We start from the raw sequence: 13,467 nt of genomic DNA on the forward strand, positions 1-13,467 counted from the left end.
ATAGTAAATGCATCCTTTTCAGACCATAATGCAATCAAAATAACATTTAATAAAAAGCCAGGGGAAAATAGACCAAAAAATAATTGGAAACTAAATAATCTTATACTAAAGAATGATTGGGTAAAACAGCAAATCATAGACATAATTAATAACTTCACCCAAGAAAATGACAATAATGAGACATCATACCAAAATGTGTGGGATACAGCCAAAGCAGTAATTAGGGGAAGTTTTATATCTCTACAGGCCTACCTGCATAAAATAGAGAAAGAGAGGGCCAACGAATTAGGTTTACAACTAAAATTGCTAGAAAAGGAACAAATTAAAAACCCCCAGACAAACACAAAACTTGAAATTCAAAAAATAAAAGGTGAGATTAATAAAATTGAAAGTAAAAAAACTATTGAATTAATTAATAAAACTAGGAGTTGGTTTTATGAAAAAACCAACAAAATAGACAAACCCTTAGTAAACCTGATTAAAAAAAGGAAAGAGAAAAAGCAAATTGATAGTCTTGAAAATGAAAAGGGTGAACTCACCACTAATGAAGAGGAAATTAGAACAATAGTTAGGAGCTACTTTGCTCAACTTTATGCCGATAAATTCGATAACTTAAATGAAATGGAAGAATACCTTCAAAAATATAGCTTGCCCAGATTAACAGAGGAAGAAGTAAGTAGTCTAAATAGTCCCATCTCAGAAAAAGAAATAGACCAAGCTATTAACCAACTTCCTAAGAAAAAGTCCCCAGGACCAGATGGATTTACAGGTGAATTCTACCAAACATTTAAAGAACAACTAATTCCAATGCTATGTAAACTATTTGGGAAAATAGGGATTGAAGGAGTCCTACCAAATTCCTTCTATGACACAGACATGGTACTGATACCTAAACCAGGTAGATCGAAAACTGAGAAAGAAAACTATAGACCAATTTCCTTAATGAATATTGATGCTAAAATCTTAAATAAGATATTAGCAAACAGACTTCAGAAAATCATCCCCAGGATAATACACTATGACCAAGTGGGATTTATACCAGGAATGCAGGGCTGGTTTAATATTAGGAAAACTATTAGTATAATTGACCATATTAATAATCAAATTAATAAAAACCATATGATCATCTCAATAGATGCAGAAAAGGCATTTGATAAAATCTAACATCCATTCCTACTAAAAACGCTTGAGAGTATAGGAATAAATGGACTATTCCTTAAAATAATAAGGAGCATATATTTAAAACCTTCAGTAAACATCATATGTAATGGTGATAAACTAGAACCTTTCCCTGTAAGATCAGGAGTGAAACAAGGTTGCCCACTATCACCATTACTATTCAATATAGTACTAGAAACTCTAGCCTTGGCAATAAGAGCCGAGAAAGAGATCCAAGGAATTAGAGTAGGAAATGAAGAAATCAAATTGTCACTTTTCGCAGATGACATGATGGTATACTTAGAGAACCCCAAAGACTCTGCTAAAAAGCTATTAGAAATAATTCAGAATTTTAGCAAAGTCGCAGGATACAAAATAAATCCACATAAATCCTCAGGATTTTTATCCATTACCAAGACAATCCAACAGCAAGAGATACAAAGAGAAATTCCATTCAAAATAACAGTCGATAGTATCAAATATTTGGGAATATATCTACCAAAGGAGAGTCAGGAATTATATGAACAAAATTACAAAACACTTGCCACAAAAATAAAGTCAGATTTAAATAATTGGAAAGACATTCAATGTTCTTGGATAGGCCGAGCGAATATAATAAAGATGACAATACTCCCCAAACTAATCTATTTATTTAGTGCTATACCAATCAGACTCCCAAGAAACTATTTTAATGACCTAGAAAAAATAACAACAAAATTCATATGGAAGAATAAAAGGTCGAGAATTGCAAGGGAACTAATGAAAAAAAAGTCAGAGGAAGGTGGTCTAAGTGTACCTGATTTAAAGCTATATTATAAAGCAACAGTCACCAAAACCATTTGGTATTGGCTAAGAAATAGACTAGTTGATCAGTGGCATAGGTTAGGTTCACAGGACAAGATAGTGAATAAAAATGGCAATCTAATCTTTGACAAACCCAAAGATCCCAAATTTTGGGATAAGAATTCATTATTTGACAAAAACTGCTGGGAAAACTGGAAATTAGTATGGCAGAAACTAGGCATGGACCCACATTTAACACCACATACTAAGATTAGATCAAAATGGGTCCAAGATTTAGGCATAAAGAACGAAATCATAAATAAATTGGAGGAACATGGGATGGTTTACCTCTCAGACTTGTGGAGGAGGAAGGAGTTTGTGTCCAAGGGAGAACTAGAGACCATTATTGATCACAAAATAGAACATTTTGATTACACCAAATTAAAAAGTTTCTGCACAAACAAAACTAATGCAAACAAGATTAGAAGGGAAGTAACAAATTGGGAAAAAATTTTTACAGTTAAAGGTTCTGATAAAGGCCTCATCTCCAAAATATACAGAGAATTGACTTTAATTTATAAGAAATCAAGCCATTCTCCAATTGATAAATGGTCAAAGGATATGAACAGACAATTTTCAGATGATGAAATTAAAACTATTTCCAATCATATGAAAGAGTGTTCCAAATCACTATTGATCAGAGAAATGCAAATTAAGACAACTCTGAGGTATCATTACACACCTGTCAGATTGGCTAAGATGACAGGAACAAATAACGATGAAAGTTGGAGGGGCTGTGGGAAAACTGGGACACTGATGCATTGTTGGTGGAGTTGTGAAAGAATCCAACCATTCTGGAGAGCAATCTGGAATTATGCCCAAAAAGTTATCAAAATGTGCATACCCTTTGACCCAGCCATACTACTACTGGGCTTATACCCCAAGGAACTACTAGAGAAGGGAAAGGGTCCTGTGTGTGCCAAAATGTTTGTGGCAGCCCTTTTCATAGTGGCTAGAAGCTGGAAGATGAATGGATGTCCATCAATTGGAGAATGGCTGGGTAAACTATGGTATATGAATGTTATGGAATATTATTGTTCTATAAGAAATGACCAACAGGAGAAATACAGAGAGGCTTGGAGAGACTTACATCAACTGATGCTGAGTGAAACGAGCAGAACCAGAAGATCATTATACACTTCAACAATGATACTGTACATGGATGTATGCTGATGGAAGTGGATTTCTTCAACATAGAGAAGAGCTAATCCAATTCCAATTGATTAATGATGGACAGAAACAGCTACATCCAGAAAAGGAACACTGGGAAATGAATGTAAACTGTTATTTTTACCTTCTGAATCCAATTCTTCCTGTGCAACAAAAAATTCGGTTCTGCACACATATATTGTATCTAAATTATACTGTAATATATTTAACATATATAGGACTGCTTGCCATCTGGGGGAGGGGGTTGGGGGAGGAAGGGAAAAAATCTGAATAGAAGTAAATGCAAGGGATAATGTTGTAAAAAATTACCCATGCATATGTACTGTCAAAAAATGTTATAATTATAAAATATAATAAAAAATTAAAAAAAAAAGTTATCAAATTGTTTATGTCCTTTGACTTAGTAGTTTTTCTGTTGGGATTATATCCCAACGAGATCTTAAAGGAGGGAAAGGGATCCACATGTGCAAACAATGCTAGAGGCAGCCCTTTTCATGATGTCAAAAAACTAGAAACTGAGTGGATGCCCATTAGTTGGAGAATGGCTGAATAAGTTATGGTATGTAAATGTTATGGAATATTATTTTTCTATAAGAAACGATCAGGGGGATGATTTTAGAGAGACTTGGAGAGATTTACATGAACTAATGTTAAGTGAAACAAGCAGAACCAGAAGATCATTGCACATAGCAACATCAATACTATAGACAATCAATCCTGATGAACTTGAATCTTTTCCACAATTAGTGATTGAAGCCAATTCTAAAGATCTTGTGATGAAGAGAGCCATCTCCGCTTAGAGATGACTATGGGAACTGAATGTGGATCACATCATTAAAATTCTCACTTTGTTTTTGTTCACTTGCAATTTATTTTCTTACTCATTTATTTTTATCTGATTTTTTCTTGTGCACCAAGAGAATTATATTAACATGTTTATACATATTGGATTTAACATAGATTTTAACATGTCTAACATATATTGGATTGCTTGAGATCTAGATGTGGGGGTGTGGGAAAGGAGGAGAAAATCTGAAACACAAGGCTATGGAAGGGTCAATCTTGTCAATTTATCAGTGCATATATTTTGAAAACAAAAAACTTTAAAATTAAAAAGACTTGAAACTACATTAAGACTATTGTGATACCCTGCATTTGCTGAATAAATGAATGTATACTATCACAGGTGAAAACATAATATAAAATGAACCATCGCTAGAAGAAACAGTTTAGAATGAAGAAGCCTTTATAATGGATTCCACAGATATACTAGGAGTGAAATCCCTGCTTTCCAATTAACTTATTTCCTCCTTAAAAGTAAAACTCTTTACACTTTATTTGCCTATTAGACATATTTTCTGGTAGTGTTTAACTCCTTCAACTAAGTCATTGAAGCAGCTGTCTGTAAGCCAGTGCTCCTTCTCTGTGTCCCAGAGATATTCCTGGAATGTCTTTCTGCCCTATATATAGGCTGTTCTTTTGAAAATTGAGATGAGTGGTAACCTTATTAATATTTAATCCTCCAGTCCAACTTGAATTGATAATGTTGCACTAATTTTAGTGAGAAATAATGTCATGCAGTACCCGTGGAGGGTATAGGAATCCTGTCAAAGCATCAAATAAATCTCATTTGTAAGTGAAAGAAAAAAGTGATTTATAAAAAAATAAAACTTTCACAAATAAAAGCCTTTATTCACATAGATCTAGTTCAATTTTCTGCCATTTTCATGAGTATATATAGGACATTCTGAAGTGCTTATATGACAAAGGAAAGAATAAACCTTCTTCCTATCTGAATGCTGAACTAGGAAGAACAATATCGGTGGGCTTTGGACCAATGGCCAGTTCCATTTTCTGAATCAATTGGAGATACATGGTCTAACAAAAGCAATTATTTTTGTTAAGTCTTTAAATCCAAAATGCCAAATTAAATGCCAAAATCAGGAACATTCCTCAAAATCTGAGCTTTTTGTTATCATATTTACATCCCACTAAAAATCTTGAGACTTCAGAAGTTAGAACATGCACAAAGACACAAAGACAAGGTAAGCTTGCAGTAACAGAGAACTGGGTGCCTCCACTCTGGTCAATCAATTATTAAACAACAAACATTTTCAAAGAATCTATTATATACTTAATGCTAGGTGTACAAATGAAAGGGGAAAAAACTATTTCTGTGTTCAAGAAAATCATTATATAAACAGAGAGACAACATACAAACATGTATTAATAAACAAGGTTTATGCAGGATAAGTTGTAGATAAACAAGAGAAAAAAGCAACTTGCATTAAGGAGTCTTCTATAAAGAAGAATCATGTTTTTCTTTGTCATCACATCTAACACTGTCAAAGGATGAGGACTAAGGTGGTCCAGTGTTGGAGAGCTTAATTTCAAGGAGGTGCACAGTGAGCTAATTTCTTCACAAGGAAAAACAAATTATTTTTGCCTTTGTTCCATTTAGTAGGTGCATTTAAAAAATGATAAGCAATTAAAAGCTTCTTATTTTTCTTTTATAAAATTCTTTTTGGCAATGTAAACTTCCTCTCTCTTACTCCCCCAATTCCCAAAGGATGTCATAAAGACACAAGAAAGAACAATTGCTGTTTCTAAGCTACATTAAGCACCATATAATACCTGGATTACTAGATCCTAGTAATTCAGAAACTTGAATCTAAAGATGTACTTGTATTCAATACTGTAGGCAATCTTAAACTTGGAGAAAACTAGTCAAGTGGAACCATAGATAAGATCATTGCTTCTCAGCAAATTAAGGCTTCATTCCAAAAGGCACTGATTCTGTAGTGTAACATTTCCAGGAGTCACATGATAATTCTGCAGATCTCTATAGGTATGAGAAATTAATGAATACTCAATCAATAATCAAACCAATTGTATATAATAAATAATAGCCTAAAACACTATATATAAGACAGAGCATTAGATTTAGAATTATGGTACTTAGTTCAAATCTGTCTTCTGTTTAAAATATTGTTATACAATGGCAATGGGGCCTCTTTAATTGAACACAGAAAACCCAAATTTAAGTACTGAAAAGATCAATTAAAGGTATGAACTAGGTGTAAACAATTTCCAGATATCTTTATTGAATTAATCATGTAAGAAAATGCTGAAACTTGGATTCAGAAAACATATTTGATCACTTTGAAAGCTATGAAATGCTTTGAGATTTGTATAATTAAGAGGAAGAAATAGTTGAAAAATATTAGTCATGTGGGGTCTTAGATGAAAATGTCATGTTAAATTGGAATCTAGTATTCAAATAGAAGGCTTGTGTACTGATAGAAGAGCATTAGTCAAGGCACTAAGAAAGAAGTATATAGGGCAAGCAGTGAAGAGCAAGGCTAACTCCTCCTTCTCACCCTTGAAAAGATATTACCTTGTAAACTTTGAACAGTATTCCTGAAACAATAGTGGTTGATAATAATTGGAAGCTAATGAGACTAACAAAAAAAGATAACATCAGGACTTTAAAAGGAATCCAGTAGAAAGCTGTGCCTAAGAGTATTTCATGAAGAGTACATGAAGGGAGAAGGGAAAAAAAAAAAAAAGCTGTAGGTTTATCGCTTTATCTTATAAAAAAGCTTTTATTATTGAACCTACTCCTCTGGACCATGAATATATTTGTAGGCTAGTGTTGACCAGTCCTTTTTTGTGTTTATGTATGTGTGTTTGTGTATGCTTTATAGAGACTTTATTATACTTTAGTAAATACTTATTTCTAAAAGCTAATTAAGCCTAATTGCCTAATTGATATCAAATGACATTCAATGACTAGCAAATTGGTGGAGGCTCATGAGCTACTGATATAGATGAGATAACCTTTCTACAAATCTTCAAGTTTTCTTAGTACCTTAAAGAAAACAAACTGTCAATGTGAACTAAACCAGTCATTATGAGCTGGGAGGTATGAGGACTGAGGGAGTGATGCATCTCTATGATCCTGAAACTTGTACTTTAATTAAAAAAAAAATCTTAGTTACTTTATTTATAAAGTAAGAGTTTTTGAATAAGTGCTTTGTAAAACCTTTCAATTTTAAGTGTTATAACCATTAGAAAATAATGTTTTAAAACCCTAATGTGACTTTTTATCATAGTAACAAGACTTCATTATCTTTGAGTTTCACTTAAACAAATATTCATTAAGCACCAAGTATGTGTGAAACAGTGGGTGGATCCTCTATGGAGGATTTATGGAATTTATGGACAACAGTGAATATAATAAATCTGTCTCAGTCCATACTAGTAGAGAGAATGTTCATGGATTCAGTGAAATATATACTAGTCACAGATTAAAAAAAAAAAAAAAAAAAAAAAAAATATATATATATATATATATATATATATATATATATATATTTGTATGTGTCATAAGTTTTGTAAAAGAATCTTTGTACTGGTAAAAAAAAAAAAAAAGAGATTTAAGTTCCTTTAAGAGCCTGTCATTTTCTCTAAGTTGCCTGTCTCAACGTACTTGATCACTTGGCGATTTTTCTATGTGATCTGTTTTGTCTACATTTTGTCTATCCAAAGCTCACTCTACATCCATAACTTTTGTTGCGTCTTTTACCCTGTATAACCTAAATATAATCCAAAAAATGTTCTTTCCTATCTCATGTACAAGATAATATGCATACGTAAGGAATTATGGATGCAGGAATAGAAAAAAGATAATTCTTCTTAGGTTGACCAAGGGAACTCTAAAGCAGTATAATATATGGAAAGTAAAATAGTCATAAAAAGGATCAGGCAAAATTCTCTGAGAAATTTGAGGAGGCATACTTCAGCTGGGAGAAAAGAGAAAACTTTATGGAATAAGCAGTAACTGAGTTCGATCTCAAAGGGAAAAAAAAAGGTATTTTTGCATATAAATATGAAATGGGGATAGGGATGGGTTGAGATCATCCTTTCCATGATAGACACTAGAAAAAACATGGAGTCTCCACTAGCTCTACTTCTAGTCTATGTTTAATTCTGCTGCCATAATAATCTTTCCTAATCAAAAATAACTCATGCAAAAATCCTTAGTCTTTTTTATTGCATATGGAATAAAGTCTAGCATTCATGCCATTCCATATTTTAATATCATCCTACTTCAATGATTTATTTCTTATTATTAGCCTCACATACCCTCTGCATTCCAACCAAACGAGTCCTTTTGACTCGTTTTTCATAGAATTTTCACGGAAAATTGCCACATTACTTCTATGTTCTATGTCTTTGTTCAGCCTGTTTCTTATTCCTAGAATAATTTCTTTTTTATTCTCTGATTCATAAGTTTCCAATGCTTAATTTAGACACTACCTCTTCTATGAAATCTTGCTCTTTTCCCTTCATTAGTAATGATATTCCCATAAAGACCCCACAGAGCATTTTGTTATGCAACAAACATTTATTACATGATCCTGCATGGCACATTTATTTGAATTTGTGCCATATTTCGTTCCTGGATTTTGTAAGCCATATGAGGTCGGGAATCATGTCTTTTCTAAATATATCTTCTCTATCTTTCCCTGCTGAACATAGTGTTTTGTAAATAGTACTTAATCAAACATTAATGTTTGATGAATAAAGGAAAGAATGCTAATTTAGACCAAAGAAGTTGTAAATGTAATTGATTGTTTTGAAAAACATTTGGCAGTAAAGTTGATAGAAAAAAAGAGGGAAGAGAGGGAGGGAGAAAGAAATGAAAAAGACAAGAAGGAAGAAAGGAAGAAAATAAGCATTTATTAAGTAGTTCTATTTATTAAGCACTATATTAAACACTTTGTTAATATTATTTCATTTCATCTTAATAACTGTGTTGTAAAGTAGCTGCTTAAAGAGTGATATATAGATACACAGAGAGAAGAAAGAGCAAGAAAGAAAGAACAATGAAGAGGAAGACAAAAAATAACATGAAGAAAAATACAATAATGAAGAAGAAAATGAAGAAGAAAAAAGGAAAAAAAAAGAAAAAGAAAGGAAGAAGAAGAAAAGGGAAAGGGAGATGAAGGAAAAAAGAAAAAGAAGGGAAGAAAAAGGGATATGAAGAAGAAGAAAGAGAAAGGGGAAAGAAAGAAGAAAATCGAAAGATAGAGGAAGAAGAGAAAGAAGAGGAAAAAGAAGAGGAGGAGGAAGAAGAAGAAGAAGAAGAAGAAGAAGAAGAAGAAGAAGAAGAAGAAGAAGAAGAAGAAGAAGAAGAAGAAGAAGAAGAAGAAGAAGAAGAAGAAGAAGAAGAAGAAGAAGAAGAAGAAGAAGAAGAAGAAGAAGAAGAAGAGGAGGAGGAGGAGGAGGAGGAGGAGGAGGAGGAGGAGGAGGAGGAGGAGGAGGAGGAGGAGGAGGAGGAGGAGGAGGAGGAGGAGGAGGAGGAGGAGGAGGAGGAGGATAAAGAAAGAGAGAATTTTAAGATGCCTGGCATCTAGGTAACATAGCTGGGAAAATGGCTCTCTTTCTCTCTTGGCTAAATTGTTACTTCGCTCCCAAATGAGGAATTCCTTTAATCTATAATTTTTTACTATATATTCTCATATGTAAACTTTCTGTAATTTCCATTTTGCCATTGCCATGATCAAATGCATTTCATTCATAGCAAACAAACAAACAACAATAACAAAAAGAATTCCAAAATTACTGAGAAGAGCAAGAAGGAATAAGGGTATAAAATAGGGGTTATCATTAACTAGTGGGTCCATATCTTTTTCTAAGACTTCAGGGAATGAATAAAACAGATATATGAAAAGGGAAAATATTAGATAAATGAAAGTAGTGAACTCAGATTATTATGGTCAGATACCCTCAATTGAATTTGTAAATAAGATTATATACTAGAATAAAAATGTATTCTTTGGGATTTTGAAGGGGTCTTCAAAGAATTGGAAGAATTTGGAATAGCCTTACTGTGTATGGAGGGAAGAGGTAGAAAGGCGTATTTAGTCAGCATGAATTAGTAACCAATCAAACAATACAATACAGCTTGATTGTTGAAAAAACATCAGGAGATTCATAGAAGGAGAGTTAATGGGTTAGAAAAAAAGCAGGTTTGGGAGAGATGATGGATTCTAATAGATTAGCAGAGGGTATTGGAAAAGGAATTGACTACAGAAGTAATACTGCTTAGAGAAGAAAATGAAAACACAGCAGGTTAGCTTTAATAAGGAAAATGAAATTATCAGGTTTTTCAGATGATATGATAGTATATTTAGAAAATCCTAGAGAATCAACAACAACAATAACAACAACAACAAAAAAAACTTCTAGAAAAACTTCACAACTTTAACATAATTGTAGGATACAAAATAAATCCATATAAATGATCAGCATTTTATATATTACCAACAAAGTCCACTAGCAAGAGATTGAAAAATTAATTCAATTTAAAATAACTGTAGATAATATAAATTATTTGGGAGCTTACTTGCCAAGGCAAAGTCAGAAACTGTATGAGCTTATTTACAAAATACTTTCCACACAAATAAAGTCAGAGCTAGCCAATTGGAAAAATGTTAGGTACTCATGTCTAGGACAAGCTAATATATTAAAAATGACAATGCTAGTAAATCTATTTATTCAGTGTCATACTAATCAAAATCCTAAGAAATTACTTCACAGAGCTAGAAAAAATAATACCAAAGTTCATCTGGAAGAACAAAAGGTCAAGAATTTAAAGGGAATTAATGAAACAAAATGAAAATGAAGAAGGCCTAGCTTTGCCAGACATATAAGTATATTATAAAGCAGTGGTCATCAAAACCATTTGATACTAGCTAAGAAATAGACTAGTCAACTAGTGGAATAGGACATCAGGTCCTATTCACAAGACAAAATAGTCATTGACTACAATAATCTAATGTTTGAGAAATCCAAAAACCTCAGCTTTTCAGATAAAAACTCACTATTTGACAAAAAAAAACTTATGGGAAAATTGGAAATTAGTATGGCAGAAAGTACACATTGACTTACACCTAACAACTTATAGCAAGACAATGTTTAAATGAGGTCATGATTTAGTTATCAAGAGAAATATTGAAAGCAAATTTGAATAACAAACCATGCTTTACCTTTCGGATTTGTAGAGAAGGAAGAAATTTGTGGACAAAGAAACTGGAGTACATTATTGAATGCAAAATGGATAATTGATTATATTAAGGTCAAATTTTTTTTTTGTAAAAAACAAAACCAATACAGACAAGATTCAAAGGGAAGTAATAGACTGGGAAAAGTTTTTACATTGAAGTGTTCTGATAAAGGCCTTGTTTCTAAAACACATAGAAAATTGACTCAAATTTTAAGAATTCAAGCAATTTTCCCATTGATAAATAATCAAAAGATATGAATAGGCAATTGTCAGATGAAGAAATCAGAACCATTTGTAGTCATGAAAAGGTGCTCTAAATCACTATTTATCAGAGAAATGAAAATTAAGACAACTCTGAGGTACCACTATACACCTCAGATTGGCTAAATTGATACAAAAAGATTATGACAAATGTTGGAGGGGATGTGGGAAAAGTGGGACACTAATATATTGTTGATAGAGTTGCAAACTGATTCAACCATTTTGGAGAGCAATTTGGAATTATGCCTAAAGGGCTATCAAACTGTTCATACTCTTTGATCCAGCAGTATTTCTTCTGAGACTTTATGCTAAAGAGATCATAAAAGAGGGGAAGGGACTCACATGTGCAAAAAAGTTTGCAGCCCTTTTTGTAGTGGCAAGAAACTGGAAATTGAGTGAATGTCCATCAACTGGAGAATGGCTGACAAGTCATAATATATGAATGTTATGAAACATTATTGTGCTATACAAAATCATCACCAAGATGATTTCAGAGAGTCCTGGGGTGACTTACAAGAACCGATGCAAAGTGAAATGAGCAGAACCAAGAGATTAATGTATATGGCAACAGCAAGATTATAGGATGTTCAATTGTGATAGACATGGCTCTTATCAATAATGACATGATTCAGGACAGTTCCAATTGTCTTGTGATGAAAAAAATCATTTACACCCAAAGAGAGCACAGTGGGAACGGAATGTGAACCACAACATAGTATTTTCACTCTTTTTTGTTGTTGGCTTGGATTTTTTTATTATCATTTTTTTTCCTTTTTGATCTGATTTTTCTTCTTCAGCATGATTATTTTTGGAAATATATATAGAAGTATTGCATATGTGTAGCCCATTTTGGATCACTTGACATCTAGGAGAGGGGGTGAATTGAAGGTAAAGAAAAAACTTAGACATTTGCATTTTTTAAAAAGAAACATAACTAATCAGAAAATTTAATCTACAAACACAGGACTGAAGTGAAACACAGAAAGGTAAAAAGTGGGAAATATAGATTATTTAAAGCTTTAATTGTTTGTATCTCTAGAGGAGGAAATGATATCTGTAACTCTTGAGTACTCTATTACTGGGTATCACATGGACAAAGGATGTTATTGTGAATGGACTCTGATGAGATGACATTAAAAAAATAAAATAAAAACATTAAGGAGTGAAAAAAAGGTCTGTAATTGAAAAAGAGAAAAGAGGAGGTGTAATGGGATAATTAGTTCATGCAGAGGTGTAAAAGACCTATTACAATTTAAGGGAAAAAGGAAGGGGGATGAGCATTGTCCGAAGCTTTTTCTCATTAATTTTGGTTCTTAAAATAGCTTTATTATTCAGTTGGGTATAGAAATGTATTTAACCCTATAAAGATTTAGGAGGAGAAGGAGCAAAGAAAAGGGAGAGGCAGGATAAAAAGGAGGGCAGAACAATTAGAGAAAAAGGCAAGAGAAGGAGGAAGGGTTGATAGAAGTTAAGGTAATCTATGGAGTTGGTTAAAGCAAACACTAAAAGAGAAAGAGGTAAGGATGATAGGAGATAAGAAGATAAGGTGGAATGGATAAACAAAACAGGACTAAGGACAGGGTGCAAAGAGATAATAAAAGTTTATATAGGGGAGAAAATAGGATGGAGGGAAATACAGAGCTGCTAATCATCACTGTGGATGTGAATGGGATGAAATCTCCCATAAAATGGAATCACATAGCAGAGTGGATTAAAAACAGAATCCTACAATATGCTGTTTATAAGAAAAGCATTTGACACAGAGAAACATACAGAGTAAAGATTAAAAGCTGGAACAGAATTTATTATGCTTCAGCTGAAGCAAAAAAATGCACAAGTAGCAATGCTGATCTCAGATAAAGCAAAAGTTAAAATAGATCTTATTAAAAAAAAAAAAAAAAGACAAGAAGGGAGAGTACATCCTGATAAAGCATACCATAAATCATGTAGTAAGGATACTA

This window comes from Sminthopsis crassicaudata, chromosome 1 (genome assembly GCF_048593235.1).
Source record: "Sminthopsis crassicaudata isolate SCR6 chromosome 1, ASM4859323v1, whole genome shotgun sequence".
Lineage (NCBI taxonomy): Eukaryota > Metazoa > Chordata > Mammalia > Dasyuromorphia > Dasyuridae > Sminthopsis > Sminthopsis crassicaudata.